The following is a 20,738-nucleotide window of genomic DNA, read 5'->3' on the forward strand; positions in this document are numbered from 1 at the left end:
GGGAAAGTAATTGTTGATTTCAGTACCTAGTTGTGTCCACATCACACAAACTACTACCACAATTGGCATTAGTTGGCGGCTTTAGTGGAGAAACTAGGGATTGTGCTGGTATGCAGAATAAGCTACATACTCACACTCTGGAAGTGGTCCCTTCAGAGCTGATCTGGGGCACATTGACGGAGAAAGCTACAGTTGCCTGTGCAATACTTGTTCTGTGGATAAAAAGAGCATCAGTCTCCAAAGATGTTGCTCCAGCACTAAGCTCACTTATTTTTTTCTGTCAGTACAATATGTCCTGCTTTGTTGCTGAGTAAATATTGATAGATAAAAGTGATCTAGTCTAGTAAAAAATGCATTTGAAAATGACATACAGGTCAGGCAGTTCTTCATTTGAAAGTGCCAGTTAGTTTCCTTTGCATCTGTTTAGATAGTTATATAAAATATTAATAATTAGCTTGCTAAATGCCAACTATCCCTTTATTATGTTAATATTTTAAAAAGGGAAGTACATCCCTCTCCATAGATGTTGCTGACAGCTATGATAGGGCCAGAATTTTGAAGCATTTTTTCCCTGGTCTTGAGGTGTACTTTTCAAAGTTTACTTTATCATTAATTTGTTCTGCAGTGGACATTTTGGAGTTTTTGATGCTCCTCAATTAACCCTTTTGCATAATGATAAATATAATAGATATGAATAAATGCTACTACTGTGGCAAATAGATCAGTGTGTGTTTTTAGGTTTGTTTATTTTAATTCTTTCACTTTGTGTCTCCCCTGCTGTGTGAGTGCCTTTCAATGACATATCTTTGGAATTAGAATATCGGGAGATACCTGGTATTTTAAGCCTTGAACATTAAGCATGAGAGTAGTCCCATGCAACTCTGAGTTCAATAGGACTATTCATGTCTCATTAAAGTTAAGCTGATGCATAATTTTTTGCAGGATCTGGGCAAAAGTTTGGTGTCTTCCTCCCCCCCCCCCCCCCCCGAGTGGAAGCATGTCACTAAACTGTCAAAAAGCCAGCTTATAATATGACTTTCACTCCACTGAGACTTCACAAAATTCTACCACCTAACTACATAATGATGCCTAACTTATTGGAGAGGTTTAAAGTGTTGGTGAGATACATGTATTTTGTGATTGTTGTAGTCATAAATAGAACACAAGAAATACTTCAGTCCTCAGGAGACTATGCCCATTCATTCTACCAGAATGCCACTCACTGTAGCTTACGTTGATCTGCATCTTCTTTCCTAAGTTCATAGTGTTATCCACTAATTTGAAATTCTTGTGCTTTGAGTGCAGTGACATCAGTTGATTAAATCAGTTGAAAAGGATAATGATAGCTATGCTGATATTAAAATGTGAAGCCTAATCATTATAATTTAACACTCCATTTTGATAAATAGTGGCAGGGGATAACTCTAAATTATTTCATGTTGTCTTCAAATATCACTGCATCACTTTACTTGAATTCAAAATTTGAAGATTACCTTTATAACCAGGTGGAAGAAGGAAGATGTTGGTGTCTTCTAATATTACTATAGCTTTATTGAGCTTTTCTGCATTAGGAGCCTGGGCTCTGATTTTTAAACATACCCAACACTGGTTAATTGTCACGTTTTTAACAATTCTGCTATATATTTATTGGTTATTTTTTCTTCTTGCTAGGTCCATAGACTTCACTGCTGCATGATGTAGCAAGCCTCGGTTTACATATGTATCTTTAGCTTAAAATTCCCTTTTCCTTCCCTTACAATCTGGAAGACAGATTTGCTATGCCTGTCATATTTTTGGCATTGCTGAATCACCATATTGTCAAATTCATATTAACAGAATAGCATAATGGAAAGAATCCAACAACTCTAGCCACTCAAAGTATAAAAAAACTACTGTGCTTCAAGCATTATTCATTAGGGAATGGTATTTCTGAAAGCACTGAATTTTCTCAATCCTGGGCCCATGTTTAATATGATTTGCATAAGCCTATTTGTTAAAATAAATCCTATTCTGCACAATGAAGGAACCACTAATAACTGAAGGGTGAAAGCAAGGCAAGAAGCAAGGAGAACTACACTTGTTCTTTAAAGTAATTTTTATTTTATGACTATATTTTTTCAATAATGATGTTTCCTGTGAGAAACATCAATCCCGTGATCTTCGTCAATAATATAAGTGAGAGGAGTGCTTGCTAATTTTCTCACTTTTCTAATGAAAAATTGAAAATAAATCTCAAACTAAAAATATAGTTGCAAGTGTGCTTGGTTCTCACTCCATCATTATCTTGGAAATGATAAAAAAATCCTTGTTTTTTATGCTATTGGACTAAATTTATTTCCTGGAATAACAACTAAGGGTCAGATTCACATATGAGATGGAAACACACAGTTAAGGCATCCAAACAGGCTCAACTCATTCCTGCACTGGTGTCATGCAATAACCATGTTAGTATTTGTGGTCCCAGATTAGATAAAATGTTTTGTAAAAGATGTTCCATTTTTTTCCCTTCATGGTATCATTGCAGATCTTCCAGGGTTTATAATGCTTGATTTGGGATCTCTAAAGCTTTCAAACTGAAGTGTTGATATGTACCTTCAACCTTAACTGCATCATGACTAAGTTTTCATCTGAAAATTTCCTCATTTAAAAAAAAATAGTTAGTTATACATGAAAAGTAAATACAAAGCTCAAAGACAATGTTACTATGTGATATTTCAAATGATTTGAATGTATGAAGAATAAATCTTAAATCACTTTATAAAACTTTTAACTTTTAGGGCCAGATTCACTGGTAACTTCTAGCTGATCTTATGCAGCTGTAGAGCAATCCAAAGCAAAAAGAGCATACATACCTTTTAAGATATAATTGTCTGCTTTCTATCACTAGAGCAGAACAAAGGCACAGTCCCCAAATTACCCACCCCCTTCTTCCCTTTCAGGGTATCACTTCCCTTCCCTCACAGTTGTCACCTTTTTGACTTCTCCGTTGATAAGGTTTCCCCAAGGGATTCCAAACTCAGGGGTTAGGCATTGGTTCCAGGCTGTATGAGTTGGAGTAAGTCAGCCAGGAATAGCACTTATGGGGTAACTCTGAATAAAAGTAGAGGCAGAGAAACAGGCTTTTCTTGAATCCAGTGCTGGCTGGAGGAGATCAGTAGAGGATTTCTGAGCAAGTAGAGTATCTGGGTGCTGCATGGTCCTATCGCTGCTCAAGGAAACAAGACTTTTTGTATACCTATCTCATAGAACTGGAAGGGACCCCAAAAGGTCATAGAGTCCAGCCCCCTGCCTTCACTAGCAGGACCAAGTACTGATTTTTGCCCCAGATCTCTAAGTGGCCCCCTCAAGGGTTGAGTTCACAACCCTGGTTTAGCAGGCCAATGCTCAAACCACTGAGCTATCCCTCCCCCATATTTGTGTTATATGTGTACACACCAAGGATTACCCTGGCTCTACATCATCAATTACTCCTCCAAACAGAATTACCCTACAAAGCCCAAAACTTTATCTTTCTCCTGTGCCAAGTGGGTAACTGTACCTTACATACTTCAAAAACTTCAAATGTATGTCATTTGTATCTATAAATCAAGTAGCTAAATGCCTAAATACTGTCACAGTAATGCACCTAGAATTCACTGGAGCTGCAAATTAAATGCTTGGCTGAGACACTTTTAAAAATTTGGCCCAGAGGATAGCGGGAAAATGCTATACTGCAATTGTCAGGACAACTGAATTTTCACTACCCGCATGCTTTTTACTATCTGAGGAGATAATGTGGTTTGTCATAAGACTTCACTGGGAGGTATTCTATGTATTTTCAGAAAAGGAAAGAAAAGAAAGATCACCCAAATGACTAGGAGCTGGATTTTAAAGGTATATAGATACCTAGAGATGTAGATAGGTGCCTATACACTTTTGAAAATCCCACAGGGCACCTAACTCCCACTGAAATAGTAGATCTCTTAGTTATTAACATTAAACAATGGATACTGATTGAGGTTAATGAATAAATATGATTGCCAGTATTTACATTGAAGTGCTTTTTATGTTTGCTGAGTGAATAGAGATTTGTTTATAGTTAAAATGTTGAAATATCACTAACAATAAATTATATGTTCTGTTTTAACAGATAAATGTTCCATTTTAAGGGTATTCCAAAGGTGGGAAAGTCTTTCAAAAGGTAAGGACCTTTTAAGAAATACTGTATTAAAATGATCATGCCTTCTGACATATCTGTTAGAAAAGAAACTGAAGAATGTTAATTCTGCGTTGACTATATGACTGATAGTTTCGTAGACCCCAAACAAAGACTATGTAGTATTTATTATCATAGGCTTTGGCTTGGTGTTAGTTGTGCTCTGTTTAAAATATAGAACAAGCTGTTGTTCTTCTTTTCTTAGTAAGAATAATGGATTAACTTGATAGATTCAGAAAAAGTGTTTGCTGAATGGAAGTAAAATATAGACAGCATGTAGCAGTTTGATGACACTCGTTTTTGTGCGAGATTAAATAGATAGTAAAAAAAAACTACTAGGGACAAAAAATGTTCATGGTTTTGATCAAGAAGTTTTTTGTGGAATGTTGCAAGCTACTGATTTTGTTTGTTTGTTTGTTTGTTTGTTTATTTAAAATGTGACACTCATTCAGAAAAGGAAGATATAGAGACGTAAATCACCTGTCTTACTTTTACTATGCTATTGAGAAATACCATGTATTGGTGTTGTACTCACCCTCTGTCTTTTTCCCTCTCCTCCACTTTCCCTCCCTCTCCCTCAAGATATTATTCAAACATTTATAGTATAAGGCATTTATGGACAAATTTGATTTCAAAAGTTCTATTTCACATTGAGAATTCTTTAAATTTTGACAAAATATTTAAAACTGAGTAAAATCACCTGGATCCTTATCCTGCCCAAATTCTTTGTTGTGGCTCTTCATGATTTTGGTGTGATCATTTCTCTTCTCGCAGTAGGTGATTAATTCCTTGAATTGGCAATATACAGGTATAGCAGTCAAGAAAATGGTATCATAGAGACTTTACTGATCTTCCCAGCCTCCCCAAGGTACTAGTGCATGGGTCAGCATTTTCTTCTGATTGGATATAATTTAGCCAGGGAAGACAATTAAAGGGATTGTGGGCTGTATTAAACTCTCTTCCTGGAACAGAATTGTTGACCAGAATGAGAGTAAGAGCAACAATCTGATTTCTTGATCACCTAAGGCCCACAAAATTTAGCAGTTGAGAAGAGGCTGAAGTCTCTCCTGCTAACCAAGAGTCTATCAGTAATGTGAGAGACAGAAATCCCTCTCAACTAGCTCTACAAGTCTCTGAAGCAGAGCAGGAGAGTGCTGTAGAAAGATCAGCCTGTTCCATAGTCACTGTCCTGCTTCCACAGCCATCTGGGCCTTGTGCTACCTGGAAAGAAACTGATTTCTGCTGCATCCTTAAATAAGTGGCTTCTTGTGCAATGAAGAAATAAACAATTCTAAAAATTGCATTGGTAGAGGTTCCTGACCTGGATGGGTGTCCTAGTTATATATGATTATTTGATCATGCTCTTTTGATGTGTATGTCTCTTTCTTGATTAGATTCCACTCTCCCAATCTCATATATTGACTATACCTCATCCTGGTGCATGTTTGAGTGTTTGCAATGGTTTAGATTAATCATAATTCCAGATCTACTATAACTGAGTGGTTTCAAAATTCTCAAAGTGTGTTATAACTAATGAAAATAAAAATGCATGATTGGAAATTCTAGAGAAAATTGTAGTAATACAAGTGGGCTCATTTTTGTGCTGTGTGCCAGAGTCTCTCCACCAGGTCTTTTCATTATATAGAAATATTTTTTTCCTTTCTCAGATACTACAAATAGGCTTTGGTCTTGCTAGGAATTTAAACACAATATTGGCTGAGATGCTAAAAACAGTCAAAGAAAGAAAGAAAATAGCTTAGAAGTGATAAATGAGACTTTAGTTCCCTTTAAAGAAAGAGAGTGCTGTAGTTTAAGAAGGATCCTATCTGACATTACTGAAAATGAAAAAGATATAAAAGGACATGTAGTATGAGGTTGAGAAAATGCATGCCACCATTCTGACAGGCATAGCTAACCACAAAAAGAAATCTATTCAATGTAGGTAGTTCAGGAGAGAGAGAGAGGAAAAAAAAACAAAAACCCCCAACAAACTAATGATACTGTAATCCTCTTGGAAACTTGTATTGCTTATTAAATAAGCCAGTACAGTAAGATAAGTAATAAGTATTTAGTCTTGCAATATTAGTTGATATTATATTGTGAGATAATTATGTTTCTTTTAATATAATGGTGGCTGCAGATGTTCACTGCAGTTGAGAAGATGTACTGTACATTATAAATTATTTTCATCAGGACCAAATAATCAATTCTAGTCCTTGCTCTTGTACGGATACGAGGCATTATATCATGACAAAACTGCTTCCCAAGTGTACAATATCTATTTATTTTTCAATTTAGATTGTGAATTAAAATTATTTCAATAAAAACGTATGATCCTCAAACATAAAAGAACAGATATGCATCCTGTTACATACAATATTTACAGAATGAAAACAGGTATTCAAAATTCCCACAGGAATACCTCAAAATATAAATATGTATATTTATGCTACATGTATTTGGTGGGAATTTGACCGATTTACTGCATTTAGTGGATCTAAGATATGATCATATAAATGTTTGGGAAATATATGACTGTTTATTTGAATAGTTGTGTAAATATGTACTTTTTGCAACAAACTTTCAAGCTTCACTGTTAAATCTACTGTATTGAGCCTGATATTGAAGTATTCTGTACTTCCAGGTTTATTTGATCTTGGCAATTGAAACAAAAATATATTTTTTAAATGGAATCATAGATTTTAATGGTTCTTAAGCCATGAAAAAAAAATTGCCCTCAGAACCTTATAATGCAAGGGCTAGATTGAACCCAGCCCTATACAGAAACACAAATGGACAATGGGAGGAAAAATGAAAGAAGCCTCCCCACCAGCCATGTAGGTGCTTGTGAGAGAGTTAAGCACAATCTTGGCACTTGCTTTCTCCTTGAACAAAGATGTTATCGCTGAGAACAGTGATAGAAACCCCAATAAAGGCAGAGTCAGGGAGGGCAAGTATGTGGTGGCCACGGCCCTGCTCGTTCCTTCACACCAGCCTGCACAACAGAGTTTGGTACGCTTGGGAGCACAAACCACACTCACTGAAAGGTCATTACAGCAGTCACCTTTTCTACACACTCCTTCAATGCTTCTGGGGCATTTATTACCAGGAGGTAATGCTAAGACAAATGGTTGATTCACCAAGTAAATGAGACAGTTATAACTGCAACAGAGCAATATCGGTTCTAGGGAATAAGCCAGAGTCTTCTCCAAGCAAATGTAACTACCTCTCTCCACCTGCACTTTGTTTGCATGGGGGAGTTTGGATAAGCATGGGGAGGGGAGGCTATTATAACTATTATTTATAACTATTATTATAACTACTATAACCGTCACTATTATAACTATTTCCATGAGTATAGCAGCTTGGATAAGAGTAAAAAAAAAATCAAAAAAATTAAAAAAGCTTTACCTTTATTTTTTAGAAAAAAATCAGTGGAAATTTCTATAATCAAATACATTTCAGCAATCTCTATTGCTGGATGAAAATGCAAAACAGTGCAGGGGGTTATCATCACAGTGTAAATTTCCAATGAGAAATTTAATCAAGGAATCCAAATTCAAATACTTTTGACCAGTTCTACCAATGTGCAATACTTCTCAGGGCAGGAAAGAGTTGTACACTGGTGATCACTTTATTGCTGATTTAAGTACATTAGGCCAATATCCTACATCTTCTGCTAAAATTTATGACAGGACTCACACAGCTTAGTCATGTTCACCTTGTTGAGGTTCCTTGGAATCAGGGCTTTGGAGTGGAGCCCGGAGCTGGAGTGTGGAATAGTAGGTTTGTGTCTGGAGCTGGAGTGGAACCAGAGCGGAGCAATTGAAAAAAATGATTGCTCCAAATCCCTGCTTGGAATGGGGTAAAGAGGTTGTTGAGAAAGCTGAGGGTGAAGCTTCTAAATCTGAGGACCTGCAATAAAGAAAGTTTTACAGTTCCAAGGTGACTTCTTGCATCCCCTCCATGGGCAAAAGGACTCCTCAGGCAACAATGCTGCCATTGTCTTCACTACCTTTGTCTGGACAAACTGCCTCTGCCCCCGATCCTAAGAGGTACAGAGTACAAGTTAGTGGATAAACTACTTTCATGAGTAAGTGACTGACTAAAGGTTGCAAAATCAGGTAAATGAGCAAAACAGAACAGATGTTACATAAATTTGTACACTTACCAGCATGCCTGCATACAAAAATACCGATTTTTATTCTTGTCTGTAGCTGTGTTCAGCATTAAAAAGTGTTGTTCATTGCCTGAAGAAACTTTATATTGAAGCCTTCAAACAGCATTCTTATTAGTAAAATCTGATGGAAGTGCAAATACAGGCAAATGCAATAAATATTTATTTATGCCATGAATCATTGCCAAAGTTTCTGTACCCTAAAGGCACATATATTACGTACGAGAGTATTTCAGTTACTTATGATTTCTTCTCTGTGCATTTGCAAGAAATATTAATGCAAGGATATGCCATACACTTTATTTAAAACCTCATTTGTCAAGTTGGTGTGTTTGAAGTAGAAAATATACCATTCTAAACACACTCGTTTGGGGCTATATGAGTTATTCTATTTCTACAAGTTAGGAACAGTAACTAGGGTGGGTAGAGCTAAAGGGTCAATGTGATTTGGGAATTCAAAGAGGTTGGAGCACTTGAGAGATTTTGTAGAAGCACCTACTTGGCTTAGGAGCCTAAATTCCTTTGAAATTCAAGGATTTGTAATAAATCCATCAAATTGGGGGTACTACTATATGACTGGAGAATAGCAGAATGAGGTGGGGGAAAAAGATCAATTAGTCTGACCTCAATAGGCTTTAGAACTAATTTTGAAAGAAAGATGAACAACATGGCAGTAAATGCAAAATGAGATAAGACTACATGGGTTAACCAAAGGTATACCAGCATTTTGTCAGATTAACCTCATATCTTTGATCAGATAACTGATATTTTTTGACAAAGGAAATGCAGTCAGTCTAATCTATCTGGACATCAGTAAAGCATTTGATATAGTATCATGTGGGAAATTATTAAGTAAAATTGAGAAGATGTGGATTAGTATAAGAATTATAAGCTGGATAAGGAACTGGCTAAAGGGGAAATGACAACATGAGCCATGACAACTGGCTAAAGGAGAACTGTTGAGATATAAGGGGTCTTACTAGTGGAGTGCCTCAAGAATTGGTCTTTGAAGTTACTTTATTTAATATTTTTATTAACGATCTTGGCATAAAAGTTCAGAGTGTGCTAATGAAATTTGCTGATGGCACAAAGTTGGGAGGCATTGTCAATACAGAGGAGGACCAAAATATCATACAGGAAGAATGTGATGATATTAAGGACTGGATTAATAGAAATGGAATGAAATTTAATACTATAAAGTGTCTGAACTGAGGAACTAATAAAAATTTCTGCTATAAAGTGATTGCTCATCAGTTGGAAATACTGGAGGAGAAAGACTTGAGTGTATTATTTGATCATAGGATTATTATTTGCCACCAGTGTGATGTGGCCATGAAAAAGTTAAATACATCCTAGGATGTATTAGATGAGGCATTTCCAGTAGAGATAGGGAAGCATTAACGCCATTGTACAATGCACTGATAAGATATAATCTGTGTACAGTTCTGGAACCCATGTTCAAGTTGGATGAATTCATACTGGAAAAGATGCAGAGAAGGAATGCTAAGATTATCAGAAAATGGAAACCTATTTTATGAGATGAGACAAAGGATATGTCTACACTGCAGTTGGAGGTATGATTGCATCTCACGTAGACATACTCATATTAGCTATAATCTAGTTAGCGTGACTAAAAATAGCAGTGAAGATGTATGATAACAGGAAACTAGACTGATGACTCAGGAGGTCCCTTCTAGTCCTGTTGTATGTTCCTATGTACTTCAACATTTTTGAAAATTTTACCAACAGTTCAACCTGACTTGATGTCATGGACATACCTAAGAAGCAATAATCCCTCAACAAACAAAATACTTTTATTCCCCATTCCCCTGAGTTGATTTTCATTCCAATAGTAGTAAAAAAATAAAATAAAAATAAATCAGTCTGTGATATCCTTATATTCTGGTAAGCAGCTAGCTGATACCATTTTGAGATGCCATTCTAGTGGGTCAGTGGATGATGGAGAAAAAGGAAGGGAAGAGTGTTAAAAATAAATTAAGAAGAAGAAATTACCCACATCAAATGCCAACCATAAAAGCAAATAGAAGAAAACTGAAGAATAAGGAATAAGCATTCTCTCGTTCTTCATAGTCTTTATAAATAACTTGAGCATAATGAGTCTATTGGGGTGGGAGGAAGCATTTAAAACAAACAATACTTAGTTCAATTGCTTACAATAATCAAGAACTCATTAACGTGTGAGGAGCTTAGTTTTAAAATAGGTTCTGAAAGGGGGACTTCTAGAGGTTATATGTGTTGGGGGTTAAAGAAAATGGCCCTACATGAGGTTGAGTACTCATTTCAAACTGCCAAACACTTTCCGAGGTCTAACTCACCATCCATGATAGGATGTAAGGAGAGTATACCAAAGGGAATCATTCTACACCAGAGTGTCTGCAGTGCTACAAGCTTCTCAGGCCTTGCATCTAGATGTCTTTCTGGAGTTTCTGCTCCGGCATACGTCACTACCAACCAATCTAGCGGTTAACCAGTGAGATGGTCTCAACAAGGCCATTTTCCTTGACTTTTATATTGCAAAATTTAATCCTTAGATCAAACTAATAGAAAACACCCTAAATATATGATTATCAGGAAGCCTTTCCTGCACTCTTGTTGGCTTCTGTACTTCATGTAAATTTGTAACTATAGTTCAGCATCAGTGTTTATTGTATTCTTAAGCAGAGGATTATAAGAAAAGTTGTAACCATTCATGTTAAGTCTCTTGTAAATTATCAATGTGCTTTTTACGAGCAGTTATATACTGTATATTGAATCATGCAGGCCAATGAGAGAGTTAGGTAATCTAATATATACCCCTACCATTGCAAAATTGGCTCTTATAGTGTACTTTTTCTGTGCTTTGACCAGTTTTAAATGAGTAGAGTGATGGAACTGGCACCTTTTACCTTGAAGAGAGTACTCCACAGTCTATGAGATTTCATAGTTTGGAACATTTTTCTAATGTTCCACCTCAATTTTCATGCACTTAATTTAATCTCATTACTCCTATTTATATCATCCTTGTCTTCTATGACACTATTCTCCCTTTGTGGTATTCACACCCTTCAAATACTTCTTAATGCAGTATTATCAGTACATTTAAATTTAAATTACATGAAATTTTCTCAGCTTTGACTAGTTAAAAGAACAAAACTATCTAACCAGCACTTTAATTGTTTTATATTTGGCTCTCTGAATTTTCTCCAATTTAACATCATCCTGGTATTGAGGTACTGAGAACTGGGCAAAGTATTGTAAGTGTGTCTCTAGAAAGAGACTGTCACTTCTCTGGACCGTGATATGAAACTTCTTTGTATGCAAATCAAAATTACTGTGTTTTTTCTCTCCTTTAATAGGGCAGAGCTCCCTCCAGGAGTCTGTCATGCTTCTTAATTTGTAGGAAATACCACTGTAGCAATTAGAGGGCTGTCATAGAATATCAGGGTTGGAAGGGACCTCAGGAGGTCATCTAGTCCAACCCCCTGCTCAAAGCAGGACCAATCCCCAGACAGATTTTTGCCCCAGATCTCTAAGTGGCCTCCTCAAGGATTGAAATCACAACCCTGGCTTTAGCAGGCCAATATTCAAACCACTGTGTTTGTATATTCAGGATACTCTGAGTGAACCAAACCTCATCTGATGCTTTTCACTCAGTCCCCCTGGGCCAACTTGGTATTTTTATTTGTACAACGTGCTGCCTCTGACAAATCAGTCTTCAGGCTGTGTTTGCTGGTGGGTTAGTCAGCAGCCATTTGCGGCAAGTGGTCAGTGAGGTTGTTTCTGAGGTTGTTCCCACAGCACTGCGGGGCTTCCAAAGTGTAGTGGGCCACCCAGAACCAGGATGTTCTTCTACACTGAACCCAGGAAACAGGGGTGAAGCTGATTCCAGTGGTGAGTGTTCTCTGAAACAGACAGAGGTTGGGGGGACAGGTGGCACAGGTGATTTCCTGCCAAATTGTCCATCTCAGAATGTACTTGATGGGGACGGGACTGAGCCTTGCGGGGTAACAAATGGGCCAGGGCAAGAAATGGGAGTCCCAAAATCTGTGTCAGATCTATCTGGAGGGTGCACCCCTACTGGAGACACTAATGATGTTGCACAGCTGCTGCAACCTAATCTGCAGTTGTTGAGACAACTTCAGCCATCTGTGCATGATGCGTCTGGCCTAGGGTTGCCAGGTGTCTGGCTTTTGACTGGAACATCAGCTCAAAAAGAGATCCTGGTGGCTTCAGTCAGCACCACCGACCAGGCCATTAAAAGTCGGTTGGCAGCGCAGCGGGGCTAAGGCAGGCTCCCTGCCTGCCATGGTTCTGCGACTCCCGGAAGCAGTGGCATGTCCCCCATCCGGGTCCTATGCGTAGGGCAGCCAGGGAACTCCGCACACTGTCTCCACGTCAAGTGCTGGCTCTGCAGCTCCCATTGGTCAGGAACCTGCTTCAGTCCGGAGCCTCCTCCCATACTCCAAACCCCTCAACTCTACCCCACAGCCCAGAGCCCCTTCTGTACCCTAAACCCCTTATCCCTGGTCCCACCTCAGAGCCTGCACCCCCAACTGGAGCCCTCACCCCCTCTTGCATCCCAACCCACTGCCTCAGCCCGGAGCCCCCTCCTGCACCCTGAACTCCTCATTTCTGGCCCAACCCTGAAGTCTCTACCCTCTCCCGCACCCCAACCACCTGAGCCAGCCTGGTGAAAATGAGTGAGTGAATGAGGGTGGGGAGAGTGAGCAACAGAGGGATGGGGGATGGAGTGAACAGTAGGTGGAGCCTCAGAGAAGGGGTAGGGCATGGGAAGGGCCTCGGAGGAGGGGTGGGCAAGGGTGTTTGGTTTTGTGAGAGTAGAAAGTTGTCAACCCTTGTCTGGTCCGGGTTCCAGGGAAGGGCCAGCATAGGCATGAGTTTGGGAGTTGGGAGGCAGGCAGGTGGGGCAGACCCCCTGCATGGGTGTGGGGGGAAGCAGTGTGGTTGAAACCCCTGGGCACATTTCAGCTCACCAGTCATTAAGATGTATAACCTCCTGAGATAGAGTTGAGCTTCCTGTGTGGGCTGTGAGGGTACAGGGCACCGAGGATGCCCTGTCAGGCAGTCCTGAGTATGGATATGCTGAGGTGGATGACCCAATGGGAGTTCACTTGCCCAGTACAACTAAGGATACAATCCTGAGAGGGGAATACGTGGACATATTATCCTTCTTGCACAAGGAGGTGTTGACCAGAAAGGAAGCTGGGACAGAGCAAACGGAATAAGGAGTTAACCAAGTGGCCACGGGTGCCTAGAACATGAGAAACCGAGAGGCTGCCTTCCTTATTTATTCAGGTTTACCCAGAGAGAAGCCCTGCCTTGTTTAAGTATATGAATATAATCAGGCAGGCATACAATATGTTTGGGAGCATGTCTTGGTTTAATTATGATGAGCAGTTTCAATTAAGGGCACCAACACAAACTGGGATCCGGTGGGACATACCACTTCACATGCTGTGGTTAGAGTGGATGACTCCGCGGGGTCCAGGAGTTCACATGAACGATGGCCTGTTCCTTACACTGCAAACTCAGGAGGCGCACAAGTCACATAATATTTGCTGAGCATTTAATAACAATGGTTGTTTCCTCAGTCCAAGTAGATTCAAGCATGTGTGCGAGATACGCTTTGGGACCCATTCAGCCTGTTCTTGCCAGAGCGGTCGGGGACGATCAGAAGAGGAAAACAGGATTGAGGGTAGCAGGATCTGGACACAGCCTGGATGTAAGGGGCAAAGAGAGGGAGGAGTCAAAGATGAGTGATGATGGTGATGTCAACTGTAACAGAAAGTGAGGGTAGGGAGGGTCACTCAGAAAACCTGGAAAAAAAAATAAGGAGTTCGGCTTTGGCTATTTTATGCACAAGTTGATAGTGAGATGTCTAGAAGGAGATGTCACCAAAACAGGTACCGATGTGGGAATGGATGAATAAAGAGAAGTCACAAGCGGAGAGATAGATGTGTGAATCATCACTGTACAAGATCTAGTAAAGCCACACAAGTGTAATCCAATTAGGAGAGTGAGAGTCTTAATCCTCTAGTGGCTTGGCCACATAGGAAGACAACAGTCTATTACAGCTAATAAGAATTATACCTGCAACCTCAAGCAGTAAAGGCACATATATTTAGCATTAAAGGTCATTTTACAAGCCAGTGGTCACCAAAAAGGTTGCAAAGTGAGAAGAGAAAGCGCCCAATAATAACAGAGGAGTTGACAACTCAATGCCTCTGCAAATCAAAATTGTGGAACAGAAGTGGATTCTAAATTAAACATGTCCCAAACCACTTAGGGCTTTATAAAGTCAAAGTCAACCCCTTATACTCTACCTGGAAACTAATGGACATCCAGTGTAGTCTATGGAGAAGAAAGCCAAGTTCACATTCTCAATTATCAAGACTGCAGAAGTTTGTGATATTTTAGATAACAACAATTTCTGTCAGTTTGTGCAAAGAAATAGTGTAGACTACATTACCAGCAAACATTTCTTAGGATAAGAAAATATCTTACTAAGAACTTTTTACAGGACATTTGATGGCTAAAACTCGAACCAGGTGTGATATTATTAGCAGGGCCAGCTCTAGGTTTTTTGCCGCCCCAAGCAAAAAAAAAAATTGTCTGCCCCCACCCTAGCCCTGGGCTCCCCCCCGCACTCCTCTGCCGCCCCAGCTCTGGGCTCTCCCCCCGACCCGCACCCCCCTGCCATCTCAGCCCTGGGCTCTCCCCCCCGACCCGCACCCGCCTGCCGTCCCAGCCCTGGGCTCCCCCCCACACACACCCCGTGCTGCTGCAGCTCTGGGCTCCTCCCTGCCACCCACCAGTGCCCCACCCACCCACCCACCCCTGCTGCCCCAGCCCTGGGCTCTCCCCCCTCCTCACCTGCACCCTCCTTCCACCCCAGCCCTGGGTCACTGGTAACTTGCTCCCAGGGTTGATCATTCAGCAGGAATTTTGGATGTGCACAGAACACAGACAGGATTGGTTCCCATATGGTTACAGAACTGCAGTAAAGTGGAACAATTTTCAGCTTGTGTGATTGGAAGATATCTGGATGCATATTATAAGACTGTCCTCCATAAATGAGGAAAAGTTGAGGTGTCTTTATTATTCTTTTGTTCCACTCTTTGTTTTTATGGGGAATTTGCCAATGCAATATCACTGTCTTCCTTTTAAACCAATAAAACTAAAAAAAAAAAGTCAATGGCTGTTGAAAATAGCAATTCCAGTCCTAAAAAACACTGGGAAGCATTTCTTGCTCAATTTTATCCTACTTTTTTTTTACAGCAAATTACAGTGAATCAGTATATTTGATTTGGGAGAAATGAAGTAACAGCTGCCCAAATTGAGCTTGAGCACTCCTGAATTTTGAGATGTTCAAATCTGGAAGGCAGGTGCTAGATTCCCTTTCTGAATATTAGCTAAATCTGGAAAGGAAAAGTCGATTTCTGCTTCCATGGCTCAGAAGTGGAAATCCTCCTAAGTGCCTGGTACTGTATCTAAAGCCGCCCACGTCCAGAGCCTCCCCTCCCTTACTTTTCATTTTAAATTCTAGTGGGATCCACATATCTCCCTTGCTAGGCTTCAGATAGAGAGGGGCACTGTCCATTTCCAGCAGATCGAGGGATGTGATCATTCCCCTCTATTCAGCACTGGTGAGGCCTCATTTGGAGTACTGTGTCCAGTTTTGGGCTCCACACTACAAGAAGGATGTGGATAAATTGGAGAGAGTCCAGCGGAGGGCAACAAAAATTATTAGGGGGCTGGAGCACATGACTTAGGAGAGGCTGAGGGAACTGGGATTGTTTAGCCTGCAGAAGAGAAGAATGAGGGGGGGATTTGATAGCTGCTTTCAACTACCTGAAAGGGGGTTCCAAAGAGGATGGATCTAGACTGTTCTCAGTGGTAGAAGATGACAGAACAAGGAGTAATGGTCTCAAGTTGCAGAGGGGGAGGCTTAGGCTGGACATTAGAAAAAACTTTTTCACTAGTAGGGTGGTGAAGAACTGGAATGGGTTACCTAGGGAGGTGGTGGAATCTCCTTCCTTAGAGGTTTTTAAGGTCAGGCTTGACAAAGCCCTGGCTGGGATGATTTAGTTGGGTTTGGTCCTTCTTTGAGCAGGGGGTTGGACTAGATGACCTCCTGAGGTCCCTTCCAACGCTGAGATTCTATGATTCTATGATTCATTTAGTCCACCCAATTCCTTCTTTGGGGGCTGCAAGGTGAGGTCACACCAGTATCCCTAATCCAGTCTGGGGATGTCTTCTGAAGGGGATATCTTGGCCAAAGCCTTCTACTCCTTGGGCACACTTGTTCCCCATTCACAGTGCCACCCTGCTCTAGCAGTGAGCTCTCCATTCACAGCAAGCTGCAGCATGATATTTCAGCTACCATACTCCCTCCCCCTCCCTTTCCTGTTGATAGCAGCCAAGGGAATGCTGGGAAATGTAGTTCTTTTCCCTGCTCCAGGGCTGGTTCTATAGGCAGGGAGCTAACCAAGGAACTACAGCTCCCAGGGCTCCCTGTTGGTTCTTAGCTCCCAGGCTGGATCCCTGCCAGCTGCCGCCCCTGCAAATGGGCTGCCCCAAGCAGCTACTTGCTTTGCTGGTGCCTAGAGCCTCCCCTGATTATTAGTGAATACTGTCAGGGAACAAGAGATTTGGCTGGAATCACGAGGAATAATTCTGTACTTGGATGCTTGGAGATAACACAATAAAAACTAATTAGCATCAACCTCAAAGGATATAATGATAGTGATTACCGTATTAGCAACCCATCCCCAAGTATATTCATGGGGTGCTGGAGGCAGGAGGGGAGGGGAATAGGAAAAAAATCAAGGAGAAGATAAGATTAAGCCAAGCATTAACTTAACAGTTTTAGGACTTCCTTTCCAGCTCCCACTGTCAATAAGCAAATCTAATAAATGTTTCAAGAAATCTTATCTTTTTACAAATGCTAACTTTTAAAATATATATTCTGTTTAAATATACAGTGTAGTTCAGTTTCATGGCAGGGAGTAGTCACGAATGGCACGTCACATATATGCAAATTCCCAAATTGTGCAAGCATGTACAGTAGTCAGTGCAGTCATAGATGTGCAGTTCAATCTGAAAATAAAGCCTCAGGATTGCTAGTAATGAAAATGATAAAAGTAAACATATTCAGCTTTAATTTGTTTTGTTGTATTAAAGTTTATAGTAGGACTACTGAAGAAAAATACAATATGGTATGGAAAATATATAAGAGATAAAGTTAGAGATAAAGAAGCATATTACCACCAGGGTGCTTTTATCCACTTGATTTAAAACTGGGACTGCAGGCATTGGTTAATTTCTGTAAAGAACAGGCTGATGAACAGATTTAAAAATATACTGATAATAGTACAAAGTAACAAAAGCTTCTTCCAGATGTCACAGTACCTGTATGATTAAGCACTGGTTAGTTATGTGAAGTGATGCTTTGACAATAATAATTTTGGTCTTCGTTTCTGAGAATGCCAAAAGTAAACACTGTCAAAGATAGGTCTACTATTATGTCTCTTTAAATCACTTTGACTGGATCACAGTACTTGGCAACAATAATATAAATACTCGCTTCTTTTATAATGGGTAGAATAATGCAATAACCTTGAATGACTGCATAGTTAAACCATTAAATTATATTCCATAAAATAAGCATAGCTTGTCATTTATTCCTGCTGTATTTTCTGAATGTTTTCTTAGGTTTCTCACAGCCTCAGACCATGATTGGTATAACATCTTGTAACATCTGACAGCTATTTTCTTAAACCATTTGTCCTAGCAATTATTAGATGGCATCAGAAAACTCTGGTACCAAGAGTTTAAAGTCAGTGAAATAATATAAAGTACTAAAGAAAATTATAATAAAAAAACACTCTGCCACAACCATAGACAGCAGATGTTCTAAAGCCCTCTTTAGAAGTGAGATCTGCCAGTCAGGCATTCTATGTGAGAGGAACTTTGGAATTTCCCTACGTCTTTGAAATAACTTGAATATGTGGACCATCAAATCCATTATTGACCGAGGATGGGGTGGGAGATAAGGAGTTTATAAGAGCTAGTGTTTGTGGATGTGCTGGGAAATTGGTTGAGTCTGATTTAATCTTTGATTGTGTTTGATTTCTGATAAAAAGCCACTATTTGGTCTTTTGTGTGTGTGTGTGACTGTACTTGTCATGTATGTCAATTCTCCAGAAGCTTGGGAAAGCCACATATACATAAAGCCACATATACAAAAATGACCCATTTAACATTTTTAATACATATATTAAGGGTTTTTTTTTAGTTCTGAGACACCAGAAGGAATTTTGCCGTAATATTTTTTGCTCATTGACTTCTGACTTTTAGAATTCTTATACCATGGACTTAAAATGGGTGCATTTGAAACCAGTTGAAATAAAAGAAAACAAGAGTGGCAAAGCAGAATAATGTAGTTTCCCATTTATAAAGATAGTTGTCCCTGATGAATGGTAGAAATTTAAGTTTCTCCTTCTCTGTTGATATGGCATGTACCAGCATCAAATGGGGAAGGTAGATCATATATTGCCATCACTTTCAATTGGGCCATTGTCCAGCTATACCGAAAGAAGGACAGGAGACACTTAATATGGATTTAATCAGACTGCAACTTTACTGTTGGATGTCTGGGACTACCCCGCAGATAAAAGTGTATAGTGCAGGTAACCCCAGTTTATTCTGTAATTACCCGGGGGGCTTTTACCAGCTCCCCGTCTTTTTCTATCCAGGTCCATCCAGCAAATCCATTGTCGGGACCTTACCATCACCCACCCCCTCCTTCTAGGAGGAGTAAGGTGGGCTATAAGAAGCGGGGTTGGCTCACTGCCATTCCAGCCATAGGAGCCCCAAACCCCACACTGTTCCATTCCTTTAACCAGCACCTACTTTTTAAGTCCTTTACCAGGTCATTTATCTGGTCGCTGGATGCCTTCCCTATGGAGAATGAGGAGTGGCACATTAAAGACTAACAGATTTATTGGGCATAAGCTTTTGTGGGATTTTACCCATGAAAGCTTATGTCCAAATAAATCTGTTAGTCTTTAAGGTGCCACCAGACTCCTCGTTGTTTTTGTGGATACAGACTAACATAGCTACCCCTTTGATACTTGACTTCCCTATGGAGTACCTGCAATGGATATCTTCTGCAAGGAGGCACCAGCAATTAACTTGGCTGACTTCCCCCCACACCTAGTCAGGGTCCCAGACATCTACCAATGGCATTGTGTATAGTATCCCTAAAAACGTTACCCCCTAAGTTTGATAGGTGAACTCTCCTTCCCCCCAATGAACTCAGTTGCCCTTTGTACTATGCAGGGATCATCAAAGACTCCCACAACTGGGTTGTCAATGCCATGTACTGAAACACCTTCCCCTTCCTGCTGGGCCATATATGTGACCAGCATCCTGGATCCTCATATGCCACAGCTCCATAGCACCAGTGGCACCTACTCGAGTTAGTTGCTAGTCCTGGTGCTAACTCCTACACTCTGTTGAACTGCAAATGAAACAGAACATCTGCTATGCCATCATCCAACCATGGGCACATGCTTGGAAGGAAAAGAAATGTAAAGGCTCAAACACTGTGACACAAATTCCCTCACTATCTTCATAACGCTGTGTGAGGTGGAAGTTTTTTATTGGGAGGGAGCTGTAATATGCCCACCCTTGTGTTCCTCTCGATACCCGGGAATGCTAATGTAGTGAAAGAGCCATCTGTCTCACCTTCTGCAAGGGGTACCCCCAAATGTGTCTCTCAACTGATATAAAATCAGCCTTCTACGATCATTCTCCTAACTAGTTGCCCTCTTCTTTGAATGCCCCCCCGGGCTCCCCTTTCATGTCAGATTCAAGATTCTTCTTGTCATCTTCAAGGTCCTTCATAGCTCTGCCCCTCCAAGTTCCATATCAATGATGTCACTTTTGTATAAATGATGAAGCATACTTCCCCTTACACATGAAATGCTATCTTTGAGCTAGGCCACTAACCTCTCTTATTCCCTCCTCAAGACCTATTTCTACTGTTGAGCTCACAAGATATCAGACAAATAATGATAGCTAAGAATAGCTGTTGTTTGTTTATAAAAGGAACAACTATTTTAAAGATTCAGAACCATCAAGTTGTGCAAATATCTAATTTGTGTAACCATTTGGTCTTGTAATCAGTACCATTGTTTTCCACTTGCCAGTACCACTGTCTTTCCTTTCCCTCACCCCTTCCTGTTCATGTGCGCCTGTGTGTGTGTGTCTGTCTGTCCTCTTAGTGGCCATATAGTCTTGTATCCTTTTACTGTGTTGAGTTCTGCATAACCCTGATTC

At 40.1% G+C, this 20,738-nt stretch overlaps 1 protein-coding gene across 1 annotated transcript in view; it reads left to right on the forward strand.

Annotated features, from left to right (window-relative positions):
- Positions 1 to 20,738, forward strand: part of TENM3 (teneurin transmembrane protein 3) — a 2,204,264-nt gene that overhangs the window by 315,069 nt on the left and 1,868,457 nt on the right. Inside the window, exon 3 of the mRNA XM_039540233.1 lies at positions 4,130 to 4,180. The gene's annotated coding sequence lies outside the window, so the exon portion shown is untranslated. The remainder of the gene's footprint in view (positions 1 to 4,129; positions 4,181 to 20,738) is intronic.

The sequence above is a fragment of the Mauremys reevesii genome, linkage group 5, assembly GCF_016161935.1.
Source record: "Mauremys reevesii isolate NIE-2019 linkage group 5, ASM1616193v1, whole genome shotgun sequence".
In the NCBI taxonomy this organism is placed as follows: Eukaryota; Metazoa; Chordata; order Testudines; family Geoemydidae; genus Mauremys; species Mauremys reevesii.